The following is a 27,596-nucleotide window of genomic DNA, read 5'->3' on the forward strand; positions in this document are numbered from 1 at the left end:
ACTAAGTAATCGGCTCGGGTTCGCTTTTGGGAGCTTCTGTTCCCTGAACGCTTTCCGTAGAGTTCCGGAGGACGGGAATGAAAATGGCGGCCTCCTAGTCTCTGGCCCGAAGGAGCCGAGAGCCTGGGGCCCCACTCCTCAGTGCGCCCCCAGAGGACAGCACCCAATCACTCCCATATCCTCAGCCTCTAGCCGCGCTCTGAGCTCACCCAGCCCGCGACCAGTTCAAGGTAACCCCGAGCTGAGAGTTCAGTCCTCGGCTCTGTCTCTGCAGCCCGCTTCTCCGTTCTAATACCTGCGAGCTCTGCGACACTCTGACACCCCCGATCCTTCTGTGACCCTGCGGGACCTGGGGCCATGCTGACCCTGCGTGGGCTTCACCCTGCTTTAGCCTCTGGAGCAATGTTCCTCAGTGGAACAGACTTTTAAATGTCCTGATTTTGTGCTCCGTTCCTCCGCCGCTTGCTGGGAGCTGGCCCCTCCCCCCTGGTATATCTTCCCGTCGTTTCAGATTCACTTCTCCACCAGTCCTACCTTTCAGAAAGTGGTTGATTTTCTGTTTCTAGAGTTGCTGTTCTTCTTCTCTTCGATCTCCCGTTGGATTTGTAGGTGTTTGCAATGTTTAGATAAGCTACCGAGCTGATCTCCTGCTACCTGATGTAGTCTCAGCCTGCTACTTCTCTGCCATCTTGACCTAGAACTCCCTAACCTGAACTTTTTGATACATACACCCATGTTTTTCTTTTGCTTTTCTATTTTAAAATTTTTTTTAAATTTTAGTTTAGTTTAGTTTATTCTTTTTTATATTTTTATTTTCTAATATTCATACAGAGTTAAACTTCAAGGTAACCCCCTTTCCCCAATGAATGCTACCCCTATAGGTAAACCAATTTTTAATCCCTCTTTATCTTAGGAAAGTTGAGTCCTTTAACAAAGATATCAAGATACATCCAGGAAGAATCAAAATAAACTTCCCCACCCACACTGAGAATTTATAACCACTCTCCCATCTTTCTCTTCCACCAGTGTTTCTGTGCATTTGTGTTTGTCCTGATAGTATACAAATCTTATACTTGGGGTTTTTTTTTAACAAGGTTCTTCCTTTTTTTTTTTTTTTTTTTGCTTTTATATATATATTTTTTTCTCTTGTCATATACTTTTATCAGTCTTTAAGTTTGTCTGGTTTTGTTTGTATACTTCATAAATCTTTTTTTTTTTTTTTTTTTTTTTTTTTTTTTTTTTTTATACTTCATAAATCTTACCTTGGAGCCCATTTGGGCTGAGCCTTCTCTTTTATCTTCCCTTTTTTTCCTGTATCTCAGTCTCTCTCTCTCTCTCTCTTTTCTTTTCTTTTTTCTCTCATTTGGGTGGGGAATCCTGATTGCTCAGAAGCGTTTCAGGGTGCACCTTGACTGCACCACAGTCAATACATCCAGCTACATCCGTTCAGTCATCTCTCACCAAAATGACTAGGAAGAGGAATGCCCAACAGAAGAAAAATACAGAGGATGGGCCTTCTGCAACAGAGCTAATGGCTATCGACACAGACAATATCTTGGAAAAGGAATTCAGGCTAACAATTATCCATGCAATAGCTAGATTGGAGAAAGCCAGGGATGACCAAATGGAATTGATAAGGGCAGAACTGAAAGCCACCAGGGATGATGTTCACAAAGCTCTCAATGAGTTCCAATTGAATCAAATTCTCTAAAAGCTAGGGTAACTAAGACAGAAGATAGAGTTAGTGATCTGGAGGACAAACAGATAGAGAGAAAGGATCAGGAAGAAGCCTGGAACAAAAAGCTTAGAAGCCACGAAAACAGAATCAGGGAAATAAATGATGCCATGAAATGTTCCAACGTCAGAATTATTGGAATCCCTGAAGGGGAGGAGAAAGAAAGAAGTCTAGAAGATATAGTGGAACAAGATCTACATGAAAATTTTCCCAATCTCACAAATGGAACCAGCATTCATGTACTAGAGGCAGAAAGGTCTCCCCCCAAGATTATAGATTCTTTTTTTTTTAATTTTTATTTCTTTGACAGAGAGAAATAACAACTAGGCAGAGAGGCAGGCAGAGAGAGAGGAGGAAGCAGGCTCCCTGCCAAGCAGAGAGCCCGATGCGGGGCTCGATCCCAGGACCCTGGGACCATGACCTGAGCTGAAGGCAGAGGCTTTAACCCACGGAGCCACCCAGGCGCCCCAAGATTATAGATTCTAAAAAAACATTAAGGCACCTGATAGTAAAATTGAAAAATCATAATTGTAGATACAATCTCTTGAAAGCTGTTAGGACAAAGAGGCTCCTTACCTACAGAGGAAAGCCTATCAGAATAATGTCAGACCTGTCCACAGAGACCTGGCAAGCCAGAATGGGCTGGCAAGATATATTCAGGGTACTAAATGAGAAGAACATGCAGCCAAGAATACTTTATCCAGCAAGACTGACATTCAAAATGGATGGAGAGATAAAGAGTTTCCAAGACCGGCAAGGCTTAAAAGACTATGCAACCACCAAGCTGACACTGCACGAAATATTAAGGGGGGGTCCTATAAAAGAGAAAAAATCCCAAGAATATCATTGAACAGAAATATAGAAACAATCTACAGACAGAAAGACTTCAAAGGTAACATGATGTCAATAAAAACCTCTCTCTCAATAATCACTCTCAATGTGAATGGCCTAAAAGCGCTCATTAAATGACACAGGGTTGCAGATTGGATAAAACGACAGGACCCATCCATATGTTGTCTACAAGAGACCCATTTTGAACCTAAGGATACACCCAGACTGAAAGTGAAGGGATGGAGAAGCATCTTTCATGCCAATGGGCCTCAAAAGAAGGCCAGGGTAGCGATTCTCATATCAGATAAATTAGATTTTAAACTAAAGACTGTAGTCAGAGATACAGAAGGACACTACATAATTCTTAAAGGGACTATCCACCAAGATGATCTAACAATTGTAAATATCTACACCCCCAATATGGGAGCAGCCAATTACATAAGAAAACTATTAATCAAGATAAAGAGTCACATTGATATGAATACATTAATAGTAGGAGATCTTAACATACCTCTCTCAGTAATAGATCATCCAAACAGAAAATCAATAAAGAAACAAAAGCGTTAAATGACACATTGGACCGGATGGACCTCATAGATATATACAGAACATTCCACCCTAAAACAACAGAATACTCATTCTTCTCAAGTGCACATGGAACCTTCTCCAGAATAGACCACATACTGGGCCACAAATCAGGACTCAACCGATACCAAAAGACTGACATTATTCCCTGCATATTCTCAGATCACAATGCTTTGAAACTGGAGCTCAATCACAAGGAAAAGTTCAGAAGGAACTCAAACACCTGGAGGCTAAAGACCACCTTGCTTAAGAATGCTTGGATCAACCAGGAGATCAAAGAAGAACTTAAACAATTCATGGAAGCCAACGAAAATGAAGGCACTTCAGTCCAAAATCTATGGGATACAGTAAAGGCGGTAATAAGGGGGAAATACATAGCCATCCAAGCCTCCCTTAAAAAATTTGAAAAATCCAGAATACAACAGTGGTCTCTACACCTTTAAGAGCTGGAGAACCAACAAAAAATCAAACCAACTCCACATGCAAGAAGGGAAATAATCAAGATTAGAGCAGAGATCAATGCGGTAGAATCCCTTCTCTGTGAGCTCTTTGCATAAGTCCTGGGTTACTTTTAACCCTTCAAACATGTATAATAAAAATTGGGGTAAGATCTAGAAGAAGGCTGCTCTTCCTCCTCTCCTCAGAAAATTAAGAAATCTAAGGGGCAGGGAAAGTCTTAGGTCATCCATCCATGTGTTCATTCAATAAATACTATGCACCTTCAAAATGAAAGTGCTAGTGCTTGATGCTACAGATACAATGGAGAGGAAAAAGGCCTGTTCCCTGCCTACATGGCACTCATTGTTGTTAACGTATTCTCATATAAAATTCCTGCCAAAAATGTGTAAGCTGAAATCTAGTGATAAAAGCAATCACTTTACACAACAATTTTCTACACAAACTTGACTTTCTATAAAACAACTGACCTATGCTGTTCAAAACTGTCAATGTCAAGAATGGCAGGTTGGGGATCTGTTGCAGGTTAAAGAAGAATAAAGAGACAGGACAGTGAGATTCAATGCAGATCCCTAAATCTCCTTTCAGGGAGAGATATTTTAGGATAAAAAAAAATTAGAAAATTAACAAACTTTGAATACAGACCATATTTCATACCTATATGTTAACACAAAAACATTTGAGAGAGCAAACAAATATGGCAAAATATTAACAATCGATCAACCCTGGGGGAAAATAAATGGGTATTAAATGTACTTTCTTACAACATTCAGAGTTTTGATATTTTTCAAACTAAAAATGGAGTAGGAAAATAAGAATGTCCCATTTGTAAAGGTTATGGATTCTCTTTCCCTGAATTCTCTTTATAAACCAATAGGCCTGAACTCTAAGAGGCATTGGGGAACATGTGCAGAGGCTGGAGGCAGAGAAAAATGGTATCTGGCAAATGGGTACAAGGTATATATGCAAGACTTAGGGCTATCGACAGAGGGGTTAAAGAAAAAGAATTTGAAAAGTTGCAAGTAATGCACAGATATGATTTCACTGAGCCCAAATAATAACCCAATGAAATAAGTATTATTATTTACACTTAGAGACTGAGAGGTTAGGCAACTGTCCCAAGATCATACAGCTATTATAAAGAAAAGATGGAATTTCAGCCTGGTTCTTTCTTACTTTAAAGACCATGTTCTTTCTCCTGTGGCACTCTACCTCCATGAAAAGTCAAGACTCTACGGCATGACTATTAAAGGATTATTTGAGCCAGTTCTTATCTTTCTTTCCAGGTAACTCTCTGCTGATGTTTTTCTTTACTTCCAAAATACATACTAATGTGCCAGAGCTGGAAGTCCTGGGACCATTAAATCTGAAAGCTCTATCTAAACAGTGTCTACCAAAATCCAAAACCTAACCTAGGGCCAAAATAACTATGGACTATCTTTTTGTTTTTTAATTTAAATTCAATTATCCAACATGTAGTACATCATTAGTTTCAGATATAAGATTCAATAATTTATCAGTTGTGTATTACACCCAGTGCCCATTACATCATGTACCCTCCTTAATGTCCACCACCCAATTACCTCATGCCCCCAACCACCTTCCCTCTAGCAATTCTCAGGTTACTTCCTATCGTTAAGTGCCTCTCATGGTTTATCTCCCTCTCTGATTACTTCCCATTCAGTTTTCCCTCCTTTTCCTAATGGTCCTCTGCACTGTTTCTTATATTCCACATATGAGTGAAACCATACAACAACTGTCTTTTCTTATTTATTTATTTTTCTCACCACAATACTCTTCAGGTCCATCCACATCTATGTAAATGGAAAGTATTCACCCTTTCTGATGGCTGAATAATATATTGCATATGTACCACATCTTCTTTATTCATCCATCTGTCGATGTACATCTGGACTCTTTTCATAGTTTGGCTATTGTGGGCATTTCTGCTATAAACATTGAGGTATAGGTGGCCCTTCAGATCACTCTCTTTCTATCTTTGGGGTAAACAACTAGTAGTGCAATTTCTGAATCATAGGGTAGCTCTATTTTTAACTTCTTGAGGTATCTCCATACTGTTTACCAGGGTGGCTGTACCAGCTTGCATTCCTACCAACCATGCAAGAGGCTTCTGCTTTCTCCACATCTTCACCAATGTTCATTGTTTCTCGTCTTGGTAATTTTAGCCATTCTGACAGGTTGTGAGGTGGTATCTCATTGTGGTTTTGACTATCCTTTTAGATGCTAAGATAGATTCCAAAGGATTCCTGTACGTATGCCAATAGATACAGGATTACAGCTAATTGTAATTCCTGCCTACAACTTTAGCTCGTCTCCTTTTGCTTGGTTCTTAGTGGAAATATAGGATAATAAATCTCTAGAGGCCAAATATAAGTCATTCTCCCAAACTTCCTTTCATTATCCTATTGTTTCTACATTGTATTTCAAATATGTTCTAGTCACTGCCTCAGATTTAAGAAGAAAAAGAACCATCTTCAGTGCACTTAGAATATGGTAGAGGGAAAAAAATTGAAACCTTGATTCATGGTGTAAAGGAAGGTGGGGTTGGTGAGCAGACATTTTCTAAAATGTGAGCCCAATAGTGGAAGATAGTTTCAATTTCCCTGAAAATCTAAATATCTCCTGGTTTGGTCTTCCCAAACCTCAGCAACCCATGGCTTCCAGATGCTGCTGGCACACATCATTAGTGAACATCTGTCACAAAAGACAGCCCCAGCTGGAACAAAAGAGGATAGGAAGGCAGATGGTGCCAGTTGAATGAGGGTAGTTTAACAAAACATCTTCTTAAACTTCCTATTTCACTTGGCCATTTGCTCCCCAGACATGGATGCCAATCAGGAGCATATGGAAATGTTCTGAGAAAATAGCAATCTCCTCTCTGTGCCTAACCCAGAAGAACCTATATCAGAAAAATTCCAGCTTACCAGTCACTCCAAAATGTGATTAACCACATTCCACAGCTATAACATCAGAGTAATACTGGAAAATAGATTTCAGCTATGTCAGATTGATCATTCTGGCTTGACTATTGTCGACAACCAGAGTTTACCTAATAGAATATATAAAATGGGCACCAGTGTTCTTCATTTTGACCCATATCTGTGATCAACTCTAAGCTCAAAGCACCTAGGGCATTGTTAGTATTTCTTAATCAAAGATGGAAAAAGCACCAAGACCAATGGGTATCAGGAATCGGGAAGACATCTTTGTCTATTTTTTAATCTCCTCGTTATTTTTTAAAGTTATTAATGAATATGCATCTGAGATAAGGAATAATTGGTATTCTGAACATGCTATTAGCATAGGAAGATCAACAGAGAAGATAAAATGATTGCCTCTATATTATGGGTTCAAAAAGAAGAAAATCACAAATATGTCCAGAAACAAGAGGACTGACAAAGCTGCTTTTATGAATCCTAATTTTAATCAGGGATATTGCATAATAATTTGGAATAAATCTAAGAAATTCTGACTGAACTCATTGGTTTCAGATATTTGGGAGTCACCAACCTAGCCCTCAATTCAATTCAAATGAAATCATGTAGACATTTCGCACCTTGTTCACACTAAACATCTATAGTTCCTATAGTTTGCAAGCTCCGGATATCCAGGGCCAGCCTCCTACCATGCTCCTTGGTCTACCCCTCTGGTCCATACATTTGGTAACTCTAAACAATGAGATCCTCTCAGCTATCACTCAGATTCACCCAGCAGCCATTACAGAGTGCTGCCCTTGAAGCAGGACAAAGTCCTAAATCAAATTCTTTTTGATCACTACATTGTACCAGACAACTGAAATGTGAGTGCTATCTCCTTTTGGAAAATGATGCTTTCCTCAGGTCCTAAAAAGACATACAAATGCAGACATGGACACACACTCACACACACACACACACACACACACACATACACATATGCACTCGCAACCAGACCTGTTCTCTATTAAACCTAACTTCGTTTTTTAAAATAATTTTTAAAGATTTTATTTATTCATTTGACCAAGAAAGGGCAAGCACAAATGGGGAGGGGCAAAGGGAGAAGGAGAAGCAGGCTCCCCACTGAGCAGGAAGCCTGATGTCCGGTTTGATTCCAGGACCCTGGGATCATGACCTGAGCCAAAGACAGAAGTTTAACTGATGGAACCACCCAGCTGCCCCTAAACCCAAACTTCTGAGATTGTATTTCTAAATCTTCTCACTATTCTTCTACCACTAACTCCAACTACTAACATTTCTTTGGCTCCTGCTCAAACAGGACAAATGTTTCTCCACACATGCACATCTTGCTGGCATCAACATCAGCTCTCACACAGACTGTTCCTCCCTACCTAGACCATGCCCTTTCTAAACCCTGTTGGATATGAACCTCCTTCTGGAATTGTTGGTCATGCCTACAGATAAATATCTGATCTCTCCAGTAAGCTCTCCTTGGTCCCTGCTCTCCCCTTATTAAGGTCCACTGGTAAACTCGCTGTCCTAGAACTCTGCACTGGGAAAACACCCAGTTAGGGAAAAGGGCACAAGTAGTAGGTGACAAGGTGTCGCCCAGGAGCAGAACTTCTGTCTGATGACACTCTCAGATTGCCTTTCTTTTCCCAGCCAAATCCTGAGGTTAATTGGCCACAGCCAAGGAAGTACCCCAGGAGGTACAGCCCAGTTTGGCGAAGTTAGAGTCTGACACAGGAACTGAGGTCCAAGTCTCTTTCACCACAACGAAGGGAAGGTACAAAGGAAGTAACTCAAGTCAGCCAAATATGGTTGGTTCCAGTGTCATCTCCTTGATGTGCAACAACTGAAGAAACAACACAGAATTTTATTACTTTCACTGCTTTACTTTATTTGTAAAATAAGTTACCTAATGCTCTGGCATCAGGCAACATGACACAACACTCAAACTGCAATAACTACATGTAAGGCTAGCTTGCAGAAGGGAGGAGCAGACAATGGTCAATTGATTGAATGGTGTGTGGAATAGGATTTCACTTGTTTCAGGATGATAGAGGATTGAGTATCCATGAAGTGCCCTTATATTGTAAGCTCTCAGAGAAAAGAACTTTCTCTATTTGTTATCATTTTTCAGATACTGTCTGTAAATAACTACACAGATGGGTTTGGTGTAGTTTAGGTTGGGTCTAAAGTGAGAAACTGGACTGTACCTCAAGTTGAAACCACAAAGTGTTTCTAAATGAGAAAGGGCAAATCTGATCTATTAAGGATCCAAATTTTAACTAAGTATAAATGAACACAAACACAAATTCCAAGTAAGAAAATGCCAACATGGCACTGATTCTTTGTGCAAAAGAACTCAAGAAAATACAAAATTTTTCTTCCCCTAAATTATCAACACCACCACTATTACACCCAAATCATCACTCACTCAGTTGCACACAGTGCAAATAGAAAATTCTCCCTCCTGGGAATGTACAATTAAGGGAATTTCACGAACACCTCTGAAGCTGCCAAACCAAATAAAAGATACATAAACTATGAACCAAGAAGTGTATTCCTCAGCCAGAAATGAACAGTCAAGGCAAGGGCATGTCAGGATCCCAGATTACTTCCTAGTTGATGGAAGGTAGAAGTAGTAGAATGGTGGTAAGACTAGCGAGTATCTTCTGTGTACCCTACTCTGGTCAGTCTGAGAAGGCTGCATGAAAGGTGAGGAATTACCCCATCTTGGCATTGTGTATAACTGTTTCCCAGGAAAACATCAATTCAAGCTACATCTTCAGTTTGAGCCATGATCCAATAAATAAAACCCCTTAGGCCTTCCTTCCATGGCCCCCACCAAGAACACAAAACAAGATCCACCACACCTTGAACCAGTAAACCCATTTACCCAAATAGATGGAACCAGTTAAATATGTTCCACGGATATTACCACAGGTCTAGATACCAAAATGTAATAATAATTATTATTATTATATTTAATATTTATATTATTATAGTATTACATAATGATTATATTATATAGTATATACAGTATATCATATATATTATATATTATAATAATTATATTTATTTTATAATAATTATATTTATTTCATTATATAATATATAATATCTAAATAATAATTATATTTATATACAATTATGTACTTGTGTCATTTATATATAATAATTTGTTTATATATTATTATATAATAATTTATTTAGATATATGATAATTATATATAAAATATATAAAAATTATTATAGTTATTATTTTCAGTTTGGCTCATTGCAGGAAAGGAAAAGAGAAAGAAACCATTGCAGTAGTAGTAAATGTGCAATTTCTCCCCTGAGGAAAGAGAAGTACAGGTCAGAGAGCTTCCCTGAAACACTGGAAAGAAAGCTGAAGTAATCAAATTCAGCCCCTACTAAAGAAAACAAATATCCAGGGCACCTGGGTAGCTCTGTGGGTTAAGCATCTGCCTTAGGCTCAGGTCATGATCCCAGGGTACTGTGTTCAATTCCCCCATTGGGATCCCTGATCAGTGGGGCATCTGTTTCTCCCTCTTCTTCTGTCCCTCCACCCCCTTCTGTGCTCTCTCTCAAATAAATAAATAAATAAAATCTTTAAAAATAAAAGAAACACTAGTTTAAAAAGAAAACAAATATCCAAACTTATGTTCCAGGAGTCTTCTGAGTAATTCACCAAATGAATCACTTACCAGGCATCCTCCGACCTATGATCTTACTTTATACTGTATTCTGTGTGCTTATTATTTGGAACAAGCCTTTATTTCACTTTCTAAAATAAAAGCTCTGTAAGGTAGAACCTGCTTTGTATTCTCTCCATCAGACTAAAAACTCATATTCTGCATGTAAATTTTGCTAGGTGCAACGAAACTTAAACTTGAAGGTAAGGCAGCTCCCAAACTGTCTGCCCATTAGACCAAGAGGAAACACAGCCACCTCCTCCAATTCCCCTACCTACCCTAGCACCCCCAGCACTACACCTGTCAAATGCCATCCCAGTTTGGCAGAGGCTGAATTCCAAGTCAGTGAAAATCTATTGTGATGCAGACTAACGTTGTTCCACACCAAATCCATCCAGCCAAACATAGCCCAAAATCTATGTAGATAAGACCAAAACATTTTTGCTTCCTTCCCACTCTACCTATGGAGTCCCTGCTACAAGCACACACTATACTAGTATCATTGCATAATTATTAGGGTCAACAGGCAGGCAACCAGAACTTCTCTAGAGGCTGTATGGACTCCATATTGCCTAGTATCATTCTGGGATGGTTGCGAACAAGGCAGCTTTTCTTAGTCCTTCTGTGTAACTTCAAAGAGGACAGAGTTAAACGCAACCTTCCTCATTCATGATTTGAAACATTCAGTTTCAGTCACAATCCAGTGTTGGAAATCCTCAACATTTCTATCACACCAAAACAAGATGATAACTGGGTAAGTCAGAAAACCTGAGCTTTGGCTTCTATAGGCCTTCAGAAACTAAACGGGCTACCAGAAAGAATCAGAATGAGATTTTCCAAGCAAGATCAGAAGGAGACCTGGAAAGCCAGGAAGGGTATGCAATTAAAAGATTAGAAATTGATGTGATACATTGATGTCAACAGTGAAAGTCATTTTTTTCTTCTCTCTCTGATTCTCAAATTCCGTTGCTCAACTTTCATCCTGTCAACACAAAACACCTAATCAAAGTCCTCAGGAACAAACAATAGAAGGAAATCCATCTGCCTGTTCACCTTATATTCCAAACCATATCTGGAATTTAGGAAGGCTTTTGTCTACAATGAATACAGATCCATACTCATATTTTTCCTGGAAGCCTTGCTAAACAGCTTCCCCACCGCCCCAACTGCAAATCCTTTCCTTTCTTCGTAAGCACAGAATCTAGAAATCCATCCAGTGTTTCCATCCATCACTATACTCGGTCCCCACTTTTAAACTAGCCATTGTGAGTGGTCAGAGCCCCTTGTCCTTCTTCCATGCACTTACTCCCAACACACACCCTCAGTAATACACTGCATACAGTGTGTCTTAGGAAAGGCCAGCTGTCTCCCTGGCTATATTCCTTCACATCTCTACATGCATCCTTGGCTGTCTCTCTGTCCTCTCTCCAGAGGGTGTTTCGTCCTCTCATAACCCTAGGTAGCTGCTCCACAGGGCCACCTGCTACCTTAACCTGTTTGTTTTGTTGTAGGAAAGACACCACATCTTATGAGTCGTATGAAAGTTGCATCCTGCTTCAATGTCCTGAGCTGCTCTCCAAATATAAATCCGTATGGCTTTTCCACCAAGACACATCCACCTCACCCCAGTCAGGCAACATAATCTACAACAAAGAGCTTCCCCCTCCACTTTTTAAGCAACCCTCTTTATCCCTCTTCCTAGTTCTTTCTTATCCCCACTCTGCTTTGTGATTTCTGTGATAATCAAAGAAAAAAAGACAAGAATAAAGTAAATGAACATAATCCAAAAATCATATTGATCAACTTGGAATATACTTGGTGAAGAAATTTGCCTTTCCGACAACTATCATATGATCTCCCTGATATGAGGACATGGAGAAGCAACATGGTGGGGTAGGGGGATAGGAGAAGAATAAATGAAACAAGATGGGATTGGGAGGGAGACAAACCATAAATGACTCTTAATCTCACAAAACAAACTGGGGGTTGCTGGGGGGAGGTGGGATTGGGAGAGGGGGAGCGGGGCTATGGACATTGGGGAGGGGAGGCGAACCATAAGAGACTATGGACTCTGAAAAACAACCTGAGGGTTTTGAAGGGTCAGGGGTGGGAGGTTGGGGCAACCTGAGGGTTTTGAAGGGTCAGGGGTGGGAGGTTAGGGGAACAGGTGGTGGGTAATGGGGAGGGCATGTTTTGCATGGAGCACTGGGTGTTGTGCAAAAAGAATGAATACTGTTACGCTGAAAAAATAAATAAAATGATAAAACAAAAAAAAAGAAATTTGCCTTTCCACATGATTTTTGCTTTAACCAAAGGTAAAAGGAATCTTCCTCCTTTTTTTTTTAATATTTTATTTATTTGACAGAGAGAAATCACAACTAGGCAGAGAGGCAGGCAGAGAGAGAGGAGGAAGCAGGCTCCCTGCAGAGCAGAGAGCCCGATATGGGGCTCGATCCCAGGACCCTGGGATCATGACCTGAGCTGAAGGCAGAGGCTTTAACCCACTGAGCCACGCAGGAGCCCCAGGAATCTGCCTTCTGGAAGCACATAACACCTATCAATTGATAATAGACAGAAGTAGCCCAAGAACTCTTAGAGGGCAGGAGAAAGATGACCTAGAAGTACACATTCGCCACATATATTAATAACACAGGAGTCATGCATGGATAAGTGTTGTCTGGGCTTCTGGTGTTGGGGTGCAGCCTACAGTGTTCATAGCAGTGGGGTAGGGAGGAGAGAAGAGAAAGGTTTAAGACTCTAAGAGCCTTTGAAATTAAAGAGTTGCAAATATGTTTGTGATAACAGCAAACTGATTCTAGAAAACCCAGTGTATCAAAGACCATGAGTCGGTCACACCCTAGAGGACCTTGGTAATCTTCCCTCCTACAGCCTGACCTGGCCTATAATCAATCCCCACCACAGCTTTTTAAAATTAGATAAGAATGGGTGCCTGGGTGGCTCAGTGGGTTAAAGCCTCTGCCTTCAGCTCAGGTCATGATCCCAGGGTCCTGGGATCGAGCCCCGCATCGGGCTCTCTGCTCAGCAGGGAGAATGCTTCCTCCCACCCCCCACCTGCCTTCTTTTCTGCCTACTTGTGATCTCTGTCTGTCAACTAAATAAATAAAATCTTTAAAAAATAAAATAAAATTAGATAAGAAAATCAGGGAGATATCTTCAGAAGCTGTAAAAACAGATACTCAGTTCCTTGAGCCTGTAGGAAGAAGCCCCTCAAATCCTCTCTGGTGATGGAGGACCCCCTTATCACACTGGACTATTCTGCAAAGTCTACACCAATGTCCTCTTTAGGAAGACATGACACAGAGACTTTCAGACTCTCCAGTGACAAAGGAGGCAAAACATGGAGGAGGCAGCAAGCCAGATGGAAGAATCTTCATTGATTCAAAGAACGTGTCTAAGCGTACTGTGTGCTGGCCCTGTGGGAGAGACAAGATGAAGAAAGCAAGCTCTGCACCAGGTCAGAAAGGAAAGTCCAGGAAGGAGGGCAGGGCAAAGAGGTGGGAAGAGTACTGAAGGAGAAGTTCCAAGGAACAAGCCCCCTTAACTCATATTTTCCTCAGCAGAGGTGAGAACATTTCTGGTCTAAGGAGAAGAGAGTGTAGGCCTCTAAATCATTCTGACCCCAGCAAACCTCCCTTTCCTTCCCAATCTCACAAAAATTCTGGTGTGTGCCCCCCAACCCAAAGTTTATCTCTGGTACCATGAAATACCCTCTGCTGAAACTCCACAGGACTTGGACAACCAGAGGCACTCCAAGCCCAACCTTCTTCCTCTATGGCTCTTTCTCACTTTTCTTCACAACTCTAAAAACAGGAGAAATCACTTACCTATGGCCTTTTTCTGCCTTAGAGGAGAAAGATCTGAGAAGGAATTGCAAGTCAAATCCTGGGAGGGAGAGGAGCTTCGCCAAGCACAGTCAGGACTTAGAGTGGAGCTCAGCCTGTGTCCCTTGGAAGGCAGGGCCCTCAGGAGGTGGGGCCATGGGCAAGAAGGGCCCTGGCAAGGTGGGGCTTTCTGGGAGGCGCTGCCTTTGGGGAGTTGTGGCTTCAGGGAGGTCTAGGCTATGGGAAGTTCTTTAAACAAATAAAGAAGCACCCATTAGCTCCTCTCTTGGAATATCCTTTTAGGTTTCTCTACCATCACCATCCATCCCTGCCCCCTCACTCATGTTTCCCATCAGTCCACAAATAAAACTAAAAGGGAACTGGCTTAAGCTTCCCCATGAGGGATTCCTGAGACAGTCATTCAGCATCCCTAGCATACTCTAACTGAATATGCATTGAGCACTGTGCTGTCTAAAGTAAAGGAAAAGATAGAGACCCTGCCTAGAGAACGTGCAGACTAGACATTCAAAACATCCAAGACCTTGAAACAGTGACCAAAGGGAGGTACCTCCTCCTTCCAGGAACATTAGTCTTCAAACACAGGCAAGATTTCACAGAGATGGAGAAGACCTACTTAGAGACCCAGGGCTGAATGCATAAGTGATGGGGCCAAGAAGCCTTGAGTCTCAAGGTAAAGGGGCACGACTGCTTCTACTTGATACCGCCTCTAAACCCTAAATTACAAGCTCTAAAGACAGGGGAGGATGTGGAGGCAGGGAGAGAAGGAGTGGAGGCAGGGGAGAGAAGGATTGCAGCAGGACTCTAAAGGGACAGAATCCATACTAACTATACAAACACGGAGCATTGAAACTGGAGCAAAAAGAATTGCTCCTGATTTCAGAAAAAGCTCCTACAAATCACACTGACCCTGCCCTAACACATCTGCAGGAGGCATGGGCCAAGGGCACTACCTGAGCACCTCTTGTGTTCCAGGTGCTGTGCTTGGTGGGGGAGGAGTGACCCAGCCAAGACAAAGGAGCCAGAATTCCTAGAGGCAAAGGGGGCAAGACTGGAAGGATGGCTGTCATGACAGAACTGTAGGAGAGGGGCATCTGGGTGTTTGATCTGTGCCTGTTCCAACAGTCCTGAGTTGTCCTTTCTTCCCTCAAGCTAAAATTTTCTCAAATGTGCCTCTTCTTGCCAGAAAAAGGGTGAGTGCTGGGGGAGGGTTTCCCTGTCCTTGCATCTGATCCCAAGAGCAATCCCTTCCCCTTTCTTAAGTTTTTTGTTTGTTTCTTTGTTTGTTTATTTAAGTAAGTTCATGGTGCTTGAACACACGACTGTGAGAACAGGAGTAATCTCTTCTTTCTCCCTGTGCTATTCCCTGCCTGCTGGGTAGAGGGTGGTGGTTGAAGGAAATACCAGGGCCCCCAGATAACCACCAGGTAAGGAAAATAACTGACCCAGGGTGGGGGGGTAATGCATAGGATGTATAGCTGGAACAATAAGTCTCTCCTGGAGGATGAGTACATAAGAGGGTACCTGTCTGTTCTGGCCCATCCTGTTTATTTCTCCTGCAATATCTGACCCTTGATGGGGGGGTGGAGGGAAGAGGGTGGTGTCAGGGTTGTAATCCAGAGACAGGGAAAGAGGCTCAAAGACACGGAGATAAGAAACAAGGAGAAGAGATGAAAGGGAAGGCAAGAGAAGGAACACAGATGGGGGAGGTAGAGAAAGGAAATAGATGGGATGAGATGTGCTTATAGAAACTAAAAATCACACAATGTGAAACTCAAAAAGATGTGATAGGAAGAGAGGACTACTTAGTGGTCTTTTTAACTGGATCTGGAAGTGGCCTCCACATCACCACAGGTTCGGCTGTGGTGTTCCACACACTCTCCTTCTCCTGACTCTGCTTGGCCAAGTTCCTTACCTGTCTCTGGATTTGGCTTCTACTTTCCTCTCAGGTCCATAGCCACTGGCTATAGAAGCACTATAGCTTTGATCAGAGGGTATTTCATGGCACCAAAGATGGACATTGGCCTGGCAGTTACAGACCAGAAGCCTTGGAGTTTGGGAAGGACAGAGAGATTTGCTGGGGTGAGAAGGGCTTAGAGGCCTACATTCCGTTCTCCTCCAGACCAGGAAGATTCTCAGCTCTGAGAAGGAAAATATGAGTTATGAGAGGTTATTCCTTGCTGCCTCTCCTCCAGCGTCCTTCCCACTTCTTTGCCCTGCCCTCATTTCTGGACTTTTCTTTTTGACCTGGTGCAGTTTTTTTCTTCATCTTTGTCTTTCCCACAGGCCCAGCACACTTTATGCTTACACATGTTCCTGGAATAAATGAAGATTCTTCCATCTGGGTCTGCTGCCTCCTTCAGGTTTTCCCTCGTTTCGCACTGGAAATTCTGAAATTCTCTGGTTGTATCTTCCTAGGGAGGACATTGGTATGGACTTTGCAGAATAGTAGGTTCAGTTTGATAAGGGGGTCCCCATTCACGAGAAAGGATTTGAGGGTCTTCTTCCTCCAGGCTCAATAGCTAGATATCTCTTTTTACAGCTGCTGAAGGTATCTCCTTGCCTTTCTTATCTAATTTTAAAAAACTGTGAGACTAAAGAATGCAACATGGAGGGTTTAGAGGGTAGGAGAAGAATAAATGAAACAAGGTGGGATTGGGAAGGAAACAAACCATAAGTGACTCTTAATCTCACAAAACAAACTGAGGATTGCTTGGGAGAGGGGGGTTGGGAGAGCAGGAGTGGGGTTATGAACATTGGGGAGGGTATGTGCTATGGGGAGAGCTGTGAAGTGTGTAAACCTGGTGATTCACAGACCTGTACCCCTGGGGATAAAAATACATTATATGTATATAAAAAAATAAAAATTATTAAAATTTTTTTTAAAAAGACAAAAACAGAAAAAGAAAAAAACTGTGATGACATAAGAGACTCTTTAATCTCACAAAACAAACTGAGGGTTGCTGGGGGTGGGGGGTAGGGAGAGGGAGGTTGGGTTATGGACATTGGGGAGGGTATGTGTTATGGTGAGTGCTATGAAGTGTGTAAGCCTGACGATTCTCAGACCTGTGCCCCTGGGGCTAATAATACATTATATGTTAATAAAAAATTAAAAAATAAAACTGTGGTGGGGGTGGATGATAGGCGGTCAGGGTGTAGGAGGGTAGATTACCAAATTCTCCTGGGGCGTGGCTGCCTAGTGGTATTTAAAACATTCTGTGAAGTCTTCTCTGAGTTCCCAAATATATTATAAATGATCCAGTGCTAAACAAACATTTCAGCTTGATGGCTCTGTTCTTTCTCTTGGAATCTATTAAATGTATGTACATGGCAGGCATATGTATTCATTGATAGAGGCTTGGAGATCAAGTCTGAAATGGGACTCACTTCCTCGGTCTCCAAGAGGAAGTTAAATTCGCTTTTACCAGAAAACACATTTGCAGCTCTTTAATTTCAAAGGCCCTTAGAGCCTTAAAATGTTCTCTGTCCAAGAGCCCCACCATTACCACGTACACTGTTGGCAGTATAAAGCAAGATCAGAGAGAAGGAAATGTCAGATTGAGAGGCTAGGGGTACAAAGGGCTAAGAGACAGGAGGATGGTGTGCACAGCAGGTCTGGAGAAAAGCTGAGAAGACATCAAAGTTAAGGATGAGGATGTTTTAAAATGCCTAATGCATTCAGGTTTATAAATCTCTACAACTGTACAGAATTCTGTTGCATAAATCTCATTTTATTCTCAATAACAAGCTAAAGAAGCAGTCACTGGTATTACTATTTTACAAGAAATGAAACTAAGGCACAGAGAGGTTAAGTAACTTGCCTCAAGTTACAGAGCAGGTGAGGGAACAGAGCAGAAAATCACGTGACTGCACTGTGGTGCCCCCTCCTGTAGGTTCTGACCTGGGAAACAGACAAACTCGGAGCCTTGTTGTGTAAGGGATAACTGCTTCACCTGAGAGCAGAAGATCTGCTTCTTGGGGACAGAGAGAAGGAAATAAAGGTCAGAGCCTTCAGTCTTCCCATGATACCCCTGGTGCCCATCTGTAACTCTCTCAGTTATCCTGTTTCTTGACCTCCAGGGGTCTCTTCCCCAACCTGCTCAGGTGCTAGCTGCTGTGTTCCCCCAGTCGTGGCTCAATGACCTGTGTGGTCCAGGCCAGCCATCCTCACAGTCTAGGCCAGGAAATCATTCTTGCTCCCAGGGTTCTGCCCACCCAGTCTGGGGTTACTATGGAGGTAGTACCCTGGCACATTTTACATTGTGGCCCTGTATCCAGCAGACCCTGCCTCCTGTATCCCTCTGCCTCCCTCACACACATTCCCCAACACACACACACACACACACACACACACACACACGCTTACACATTCCCTCCTCATCTGTCTCCTGCATTCATATTCCTTTCCCCCCAAGGTCATGCGCCTTCTAAGAGCTCTGAATTCTCGGATCCATTCCTCTCCAAGTTCCTGATTCTTGCTAACTGACTATCATTCTCCTTGTCTCCTGGGAACCTTCTAGACTTCTGTGTCTTGCTCCACATTCGCTCCTGTGGTCATTGCAAGACTCCCATCATCTGACTCATGGGGTCCGGTCCAGCTGCCCTTGACGCACTCAGCTCACACACATTTGCTGAGGGAGTGCCCAGAGCACTGTGTCTGTCTGTCCTGCTGTCAGCTTCCTCTTCTCCACTGTCAGGGAGCTCCCCGAGGCCAGGACCCCTGCTCCTCCTTTTGGGTCTCCCCTGGGTGCCCAGCACACACAAAGAGGGTGGAGTGTGGGGCTCACTGCTTTTGCTCCCAGGGAGAAAGGAGGAAACTGAGAAAGGAACCCAAGCAGGAAAAGCACCTGAGCCTGCACAGCCCTGCGAGCTCAGTGTCAGGGCAGCAGGCAGCTGGAGGGAATCCATGTCTAGGAGGCACTACTTTCCTTTAGAAACCCCAGGGCACCTGGGTGTGTGTGTGTGTGTATGTGTGTGTGTGTGTGTGTCCACAGGCTCCTGCCACACAGGAAGGGGAGGGGAGGCTGTGGGTCCCAGGCTCCAAGAGTGCAGGTCCTGTCTGGGAGGGAGAGTCCTGGGGGACCTGGGTTCTAGGCCCCCCCCCGCAGCACGCAGGAGCCCATGACCACAGGGTCAGAGGCCAGCCAGTGCAGCCACCACAGGATGGATGCAGGTTGGACTTCGGGCAATGCCTCCTTCCACACTGGGTGTGAGTTGGCTCATTCACATGGTTTCCTGTGTTCTGCGGTTCAACCCAGTCCCAATCCTCCCTTCTTTTCCATGCTCATGGGCATTTCCCGGGTTCAGAGTTTAGAACTTATAGAAACAAATGGAATTATTGGTATTCAGTTGGTTTGGGCTTACACAGTCTATTACTTTCCTTCTTCTCTCTTTTAAAAACTTAATTTGCCTCCCGGCTAAGGGCCAGGGGAGCAGAGTGAGGAAGGGCAGACACGAAGCTGGGTGCCGAGGCTGTGGCCTTCCCACCACAGTGCTGATGCCCACTGCAGCCCCATGAAGGATTTCCCGCAGCCCTGACAGGCATTCCCCACCTGGAACAGGTGAGTGAGTCCAGGTGAGGAGGCTACACAGGGAGGAAAAGGGCTGGGATCTAAATTAGCCTAGACCTTCTGTTTCCCCACTGCCCCCCACCACAAGGGAAGTCCTGGCAGAGCCCGAGAACGAGAAGGCCAAGCCTGCAGCTTCAGGATGGGGAGGGAGGAGAGGAAACAGGCCACACTGGATCTCTTGGGCCCGGACAGAAGAATCCCATGGCAGGGGTGAGTGCAAAGCCCGGGGAGCACACCTGTAACCCAGCTAGAAAAGAGCCAGTGCAAGACAGAACCTGGGCAGAAACACACAGAGGGCAGGGAGGAGGTTGATAGGGGGCAGCAGAAAAGGGCAGAACCTGGGAGGGTAGAAGGAGAATTTGCAGGGTGAGGCAAGGGTGGGTGTGGGCAGAGAAGAAGGGCAACGATGTGGAGGAACCAGGCCTGCTGCAGAGTGTCTGGTGTCAGGGAGGGAGAGATAGCAGGGTCATGGGGAGGAAAGATAAAGGCTAGGGGAAAGGATACAAAGCAGGAGGGAGGGAGGGAGGGAGTCTGTGGAGGTGATGTGGGCCTGAGGCCAATAGAGGAGCCCAGTATTAGAGGCAGGTTACACAGAGAGGGGGAGATGGAGTCTGGGCCAAAGGGGAGTGGGGTGACAGGACTGGGGAATGAGTGAAGGTAGGGCATACACATATACAACAGATAAGCTCACGTGCACGCGTGCGCATGCACACACACACACACACACACACAGCCTCTCCTCCCTCAGAGAACCAGGTCCTGAGAGGCCATCAGAGCCTTTGACTCAGAGAGCTTGTACCCACCTCTGCCACCTCTACCTTCCCCTGCTCCCTGCCTCCCCAGTTGCCCCCACCTCTTCCTTTCCCTTCTCTGGCCCTGTCTCCCTCCCTCTCTGTAAACACTTCTCTGGCTGTCTCCTCACCCTGGCCCTGTGTCCATGAATCTGTCTCTGACTGTGTGAATCCATGGCTTTCTCACCCCTTGAGCCTGGGCCATTCCATGTCTCTGAGACTGTGTCTGTCTCTACTATCTCTGGCCTCTGGGTGTCTCTCTGTGTCTGTCTGGGTCTTTTGCTCTGCTCTCTGGAGGCTCCTCTCTTTCCCCTCTCCTGTCTCTGGTTCTGTCTCCCTGTCTTTCTGTTCCACTGAGGACTCTGTCTCTGTTGAGTGTCTATATTGGTCTCTTGTACTCTTCAGGGTGCTTGGAACAGCTCTATCTTCCTGGTCCCACTCAGTAGGACTTGGCCGGAATTTACTGGGCCTTTCTGTCCTTGTCCATGTGTCCATCTCTCCTCTTCTCCCAGTGTCATGACAGGGTTGCGAGTGGGCTGACATATATAATCATCAAACACAGTCGTGCCCACATTCACGCCACTCTAGTCCTTTCTTCTAAGGACCCAGAGCCCAGTCCTCTAGATCCTAGAGATCTAGAATATTCAGAGGAAAGCAGGGAAATCCACAGGAAAGTTATTTCCAGTGTCATGGCCCACACTGGAGTTCCTCTACTCTATCCCCCCTCCTACCACCAGTCCTATCTAGGACTATGACCCACACCCTGGGAGTGCCACATGCAGAGATAACTCAGTCCTTCACACAACCAACACTTCAGAGCCCCTACCTGCCACCCCCACCTCACCCACACCCCAGGCTTGCAGCTGAGGCAGACACATAGAAGAGTAAGACCTTCTGCCCAGTGGTGGGAGGAAAAGAGCAAGAGCTCAGGAGTCAAGGACCTGACTTCAAATCCTACCTTTGCCTCTTCATATGCTGTGTTACCTTTGGCACTTGACATAAGCTCTCTGAGCCTCAGTTTCATCACCTGTAGGCTGGGGTCAATAAAATTTACCTAGTATTTTGTGAGGATGAAAAGATAGCTAAAACTTTATTCTACAATGTGTCCACTGTGGAAAGTGACCCCATTCTATTGTCCAGCCATTGTGGGGAGTGCCTTCCCAACACATTTCTAGTCCTGCTGTCCCTGACACAGAACCCCAGACTCCTTCAGCCTCAGTCCTTCCGTTGCACACATCTCCAGAAAATTGATACCCGATGTGGCCAGCTCCATAGGACTCCCCTACCCCAACCCTGGTCCTCACCCCTCTACCATGCTTCTTGTACATTTGCAGGTTGGGTTTTACATAATAACTCTTAATTGGCTGACCATGGCCCAGATGTTCACAATGGAGCACTGAGCCCTCACATCAGGACATGAAGTGCTAATCATCCCCCAGGTAGCTGTCCCAGGGAAAGTTGTTCCTCTAGTCTTTAAGTATTAGCCAGCACCCTGAAACCCCAAGATAGATTAGCTAACCTTTCCTTGTATCTCTATAAATCATGAATGCATTCCTACAAAAGAACAGAGCCCTTCTTCACATCATGAAACAGAATCCAGACAATGGTGTACAACACCCATCCCCCTGCCTCACATCAAGGAAACACAATTTCTTGCACAACCTCAGACTGCTGAGATAACACCTAGAGCTGATACCATCCAGTTTGCACATAATCAAGAAATGTTAGGGACCACTGCACTCCCTTTAATGATTGACTGCCCTAAACTCCTTTAAACCTCCTCTGCCAGGCAGTAACCTGGGAATGACTTTGGACAAGAATCTGCCTTCCCTCCAGGTTCTGTGCTCCTGAACAAAACTTGTATTCCTTTCCAATCAATCCTTCTCTTGGCTTTTGACTTTTGGGCAACTGGCAGTCAAACCTGGGTTTTGGTAAGAAATTTTGATGAACCCGCCTAAAGCCAACACCCCTGTGGCATTCAGTTTCCTGGGAATCCCAATGTGGAGCAGTTGGCCCATAACAGGCCAGGGCTTCCTCCTCTGTCTCCTCGGCTAGTAACCTGGACCACCTCAGGAGGTTAACTGCTCCAAACCAGCTGATTTCAGGGAGCGAATCTGAGGTACTGTTCCTGCAGCTGCCCAGACTATTTTTTTTTAAGATTTTATTTATTTATTTGACAGACAGAGATCACAAGTAGGCAGAGAGACAGGCAGAGAGAGAGAGAGGAGGAAGCAGGCTGTCCGCAGAGCAGAGAGCCCGATGCGGGGCTCAATCCCAGAACCCTGGGATCATGACCTGAGCCGAAGGCAGAGGCTTTAACCCACTGAGCCACCCAGGTGCCCCAGACTATTTTTGTCTCAGGGAAACTCCCTGCTGATCCCAGACCCATGCTAGCTGCCAATTTTGCCCTTTGGTGTGAGTGGAAAGGAAAGGAACGTTTGGGGAAATTGAAGAGATTCTGGACAAGATAAGTCCCTCAGAGTACACATTGAAGCAAGTTTCTCATTTGTGAAACACTATGTGTTTTTGTTTCCTTGCCCATGCTTTTCCCATTAGAAAGGCAGGGCTTTCAGGTGAAACTAAAAAGGAGTTGAATAAGGGTCAATTTATTTAGAGTTTGGAACAGATCTGTTTTGGTGTGGGGGAGGTGCGTTCCATTGTGTTGTGTTGTGTTGTGTTAATTTTCTGTATAGTAGAAAGTATTATCTTTATCCTGCAAAGTGGCCCAGTGGAATAAGTGGAAGAATATAGCCAGAAACCTATGACTAAAAAAAATATAATTTCTCTTGTGACACCACCTTGCCATGTATGTTAAGCTCAGAGGAAACATGACCATGAAGTGGCTCTCTTGGATCTCTTTCTCCCATTGGCTTGCCTCCAAATAGGGAGTTTTGGTTTGGCTTTGTCAGCTTGTCTAGAGAGGCCTCTGGTTCAGTCAGTAGAACTCTGACTTTGGGGGAGGAACCAGAAACTAAAATGCCATTTATTTGGTTTGATCTGTCAAGCCCCCAACTTGTTGGGGAAAAGGAATGCCAACAGAAGTTCTCTGGACTTCATAGAGTCATACTTTTGTTTCTTCTGTGTTCTTTCTGAATTCTAGCTCAAGAATATGGGGACACTCCTTCTGTTCCCAAAGAAAGCCCAATAGGACATATTTTAAATAAATGGTGAAGATGACTGAAAAGCAATCAGGAAAAAATACTGTTTGCAAGAGGAAGAGAAAGGAGACCAAAAGAATACAGGAATGTTAATCTGACCTTTGGTTCTGCCTCTGGCCTTTCGGAGGCACCCTTGTAAGATCTGTAAGGAAAGGATAAGAAATGAGGACATATTTCTCTTGGGGTATGGAAAATAATTTGTCCTAAAATGAATTAGTTATTTAGAGAGCAAAGAGGAAGACAAATTCTGAATGAAAAAGAAAGTTGTAGAAGGTTTTCAAAGGGAAAGTTTGGAAATGAATTTTATGTGTGGTCAGGACTGACTCAGATTGAAATGAGTGGGTTTAAAAAGTACACTGATATAAGATTGAGATTCTTTTATTCTCTCTGTTAAAAGACAAAGTTTTTTTGGATTCTTGGCCTTCTCTTGATAAGTTTTGTAGGCAAATGTGTATTCCTTTTTTCTTTTCTTTGCCCAGAAAACCAGAGAGTCTATGTTTTGTCTTTATGAGGTTTTTCATTACTTAAGATAACTAAAGTTTTTCAATATTAAAGGAACTAAGTTTTGCTAATGACTATATACCCTTCACAGAACTTCTTAAGGCCAGCTTGGTTAAATAGATCCTTAAATATGAAATTTTCTAATTACCTGTAATCCTACATAGGTGTGTGCTTTAGAACCCTCTGAGGTTTTGAACAAACTTTCCAAGATTCAAATTCTCAATGCAATCTTTTTGACTAATTAGACTTGATATTTGGTATGTTAAATTACATGGGAAACATTATCAAATAAATTGATGATGAACTTTAGGTTGTACTGTATGGGTACATGCTATAACTGTTTTAGAAAATATATGAAATTCCTATAGTTTTAAGATGTCCTGTTATAGGGTCATCACTTGACATTCTAATTACTGAAAGTGTGTGTGTGTCACAGAAATAGCCACATTTTCTTGTTGACTTCATTAGAGTGAACCTCCATGAGATCTTGAACCATTTTCATTTTTTTCCATTCTTTTTCTGTTTTTATTTTTGAGTCTTTCATTATTTATAGTTACTGTTATGATGCTTTTGCAAAATGCCTTTCAACTTCAAGGAGATTCATGGAAAAGACTTTGGACCAATAAAGGGTTTGATATCTTTGAGATCATTAAAGTGGGTAAGAATTTCCAGAAGTAATGGAAAAGCTGCATCTAAACACAAATGAATTATTAAGATGGGGCTTAATAAATTGAAGAAGATGATTATAGTTTTTATGACTCCTCCTTGAAATACTGCTGGTTATCCTGTTGGCGCTTCCAGATTTAAGGAAACTTTCTCTTAAGAAATTGTGCCTGAGCAGACATTACTCCAAAGAAGACACACAAATGGCCAATAGACACATGAAAAAATGTTCACTAGTACTCAGCATCAGGGAAATACAAATAAAAACCACAATGAGATACCACCTTACAGCAGTTAGAATGGCTAACATTAATGACTTGGGATACACAGATGTTGGTAAGGATGTGGAGAAAGAGGAACACTCTTACACTGCTGGTGGCAATGCAAACTGATGCAGCCCCTCTGGAAAACATTATGGAGGTTCCTCAAAAAGTTAAAAAGAGAACTACCCTACAACCCAGGTATTGCAGTACTAGGTATTCACACAAAGGATACAACATAGTGATCCAAAGGGGCTCCAGGACCCCAATGTTTATAGCAGCAGTGTCCACAACAGCCAAACTGTGGAAAGAGCCCAAATGTCCATCAACAGATCAATGGATGAAGAAGATGTGTGCATTTTTTTTGTCTGTAATGCAAAATTACTCAGCCATCAAAAAGAATGAAATCTTACCATTTACATCAACAGGATGGAACTAGGGGGTATTATGCTGAGCAAAATAAGTCAGTCAGAGAAAGACAATTATCATATGGTTTCACACATATGTAGAACATAAGGAAAGTGCAGAGGGCAATAGGGGAAGGGAGGGAAAACTGAATGAGAGGACATTAGAGAGGGAGAAACCATATGAGACCCTTGACTCTGGGAAACAAACTGAAGGCTATGGAAAGGAAGGTGGGTGGGGGGATGGGGTAACTGGGTGATGGGCATTAAGGAGGACCCATGATGGTGTTATGTTCAACTAATATATAATATATAATAATAATTCAACTAATATATAACTAGTTGTTATATTCAACTAAAGAATCATTGAACATTACATCAAAAGCTAATGTCCTCTATGTTGGCTGTTAAACTTAAATTTTTTTAAAAAAGGAAAAAAGAAAGAAAAACTTATACACATACAAAAATAAAATTGAATACAATGAAAGGAAGCCAAAAATGAAGAATATATATATATGTATATATATACATATATATATATAATGTAAATGTAAAAGTGAAAATTAAGAAAGACTTTAAAAAAGAGTTGATAAAGTAAGAAACTAGCTGAAAGGAAAAAAAGAAAAAAGGAAATTTTAAACTGAAAGATTAAAGAATCATGAGAAAAAAACCTTGAATTCTATAAATTCTTTTCCCCTAGCATTAGAATTTTGCAGTTTTGGAACCTATAAATTTAGTCTTAGGTGGACGTTCTTGTTGATCTTCTGGGGCAGAAGCCTGTTGGTGCTGATTCTCAGGTATCTTTCCCCAGGTTGGAGCAGGGTGTCAGGCTCAGTGTAATGGGCTCTGGATAGTTCTATGTGGCTTTTGTTCCCCGAAGGTGTTCCATGACCCTTTAGAGGATGACAATGAAAATGGTGGCTGCAGAGTCTCCAGCCCTGGAGCCAAAATTTTAGGGCCCCACTCCGCAGTGCACCCTCAAGAAAAGCTGTGGATCACTCTTGTCTCCCTGGTCTCCCAACCTGGGACAGAGTGTTTCTCTGGGACATGATCCTGTTTCAATTCTCCAAACCCTGCAGACACCTGTGGTGTGCTCCTATGCTGCTCCTCCCAAGGGGAGAGCAGGGGGGTCTCACAGGTTCTGCCGCTTGCTGCACCCCTTCTTGGAGAGTCATCATGGGACCATGACCATGCCCTGGTTCCCAGTCTATGGCATCACAGAGCTGAAAGCCCACTCCTGGGCTCACTGATTATAGCTGGCTTCACTGCTTGGATGCCTGGGAACTCTGCCACACTCAGGCATCCCCAGTCTTTCTGTGACTCTGGGATCCTGAAACCATACTGTCCCACCAGGGATTCCAACACCTGAGCACCTTTCAGGCAAGGACGTCCCTTACTGGAGCAGACTTCTAGAAGTTCTGATCTTGTGCTCCACTGCTCATTCACTTGCTGGTAGCCAGCTTACAGATGCTCCCTTCCCCCCATGGTCTATCTTCCCATATATCCCCTCAGATCCACTTCTGTGCACCTCTTACCATGAAAAAATAGGGGATTTTCTCTTTGTAGAGCTGTAGCTATACTTTTCTTAGATCGCCAGCCAAATTCACAGGTGTTCGTGATGTTTTGATACCTATCAGCTGAATTCAAAAAGAATTCATTTCAAGAAGAAATGAGGGTCCCCGTCTCTTCCCCGATCTTCCCTCAAAAAACCTAATAAAAAGATTTCTTAATCTTATTACTGAGAAAAGCACAAAGCACAGAAAAACATATACCACACAAGTTGGGTAATTTGCATACCTGAAGGAATGAAGAAAACCCTCCTTCTTCCATCTTTACAGTTAATATGTCTCCTAACACTAGGTGTTTTTGGATCTGTTATCAAAGGAACAAGACAGAGACATAGTGAAAGTTATGTAGAGCCTTATTCAATGCCAAGCATTAGAAGTCAGACACTGGCCAGGGTTGCCTCCTGCCTGATCTGGCTGGTTTTATAGGGCATAGCCACAGACCCAAGGTACGTGGCTTCTACTGTTAAGGCGTTTACTCCTGGAATTGATACCCAGAACTGATACCAGGAACTACTGGGGCATTTATTCCCAGAATGAAATCCGTGGATATAAA

Source organism: Meles meles, chromosome 7 (genome assembly GCF_922984935.1).
Source record: "Meles meles chromosome 7, mMelMel3.1 paternal haplotype, whole genome shotgun sequence".
Taxonomy (NCBI): domain Eukaryota; kingdom Metazoa; phylum Chordata; class Mammalia; order Carnivora; family Mustelidae; genus Meles; species Meles meles.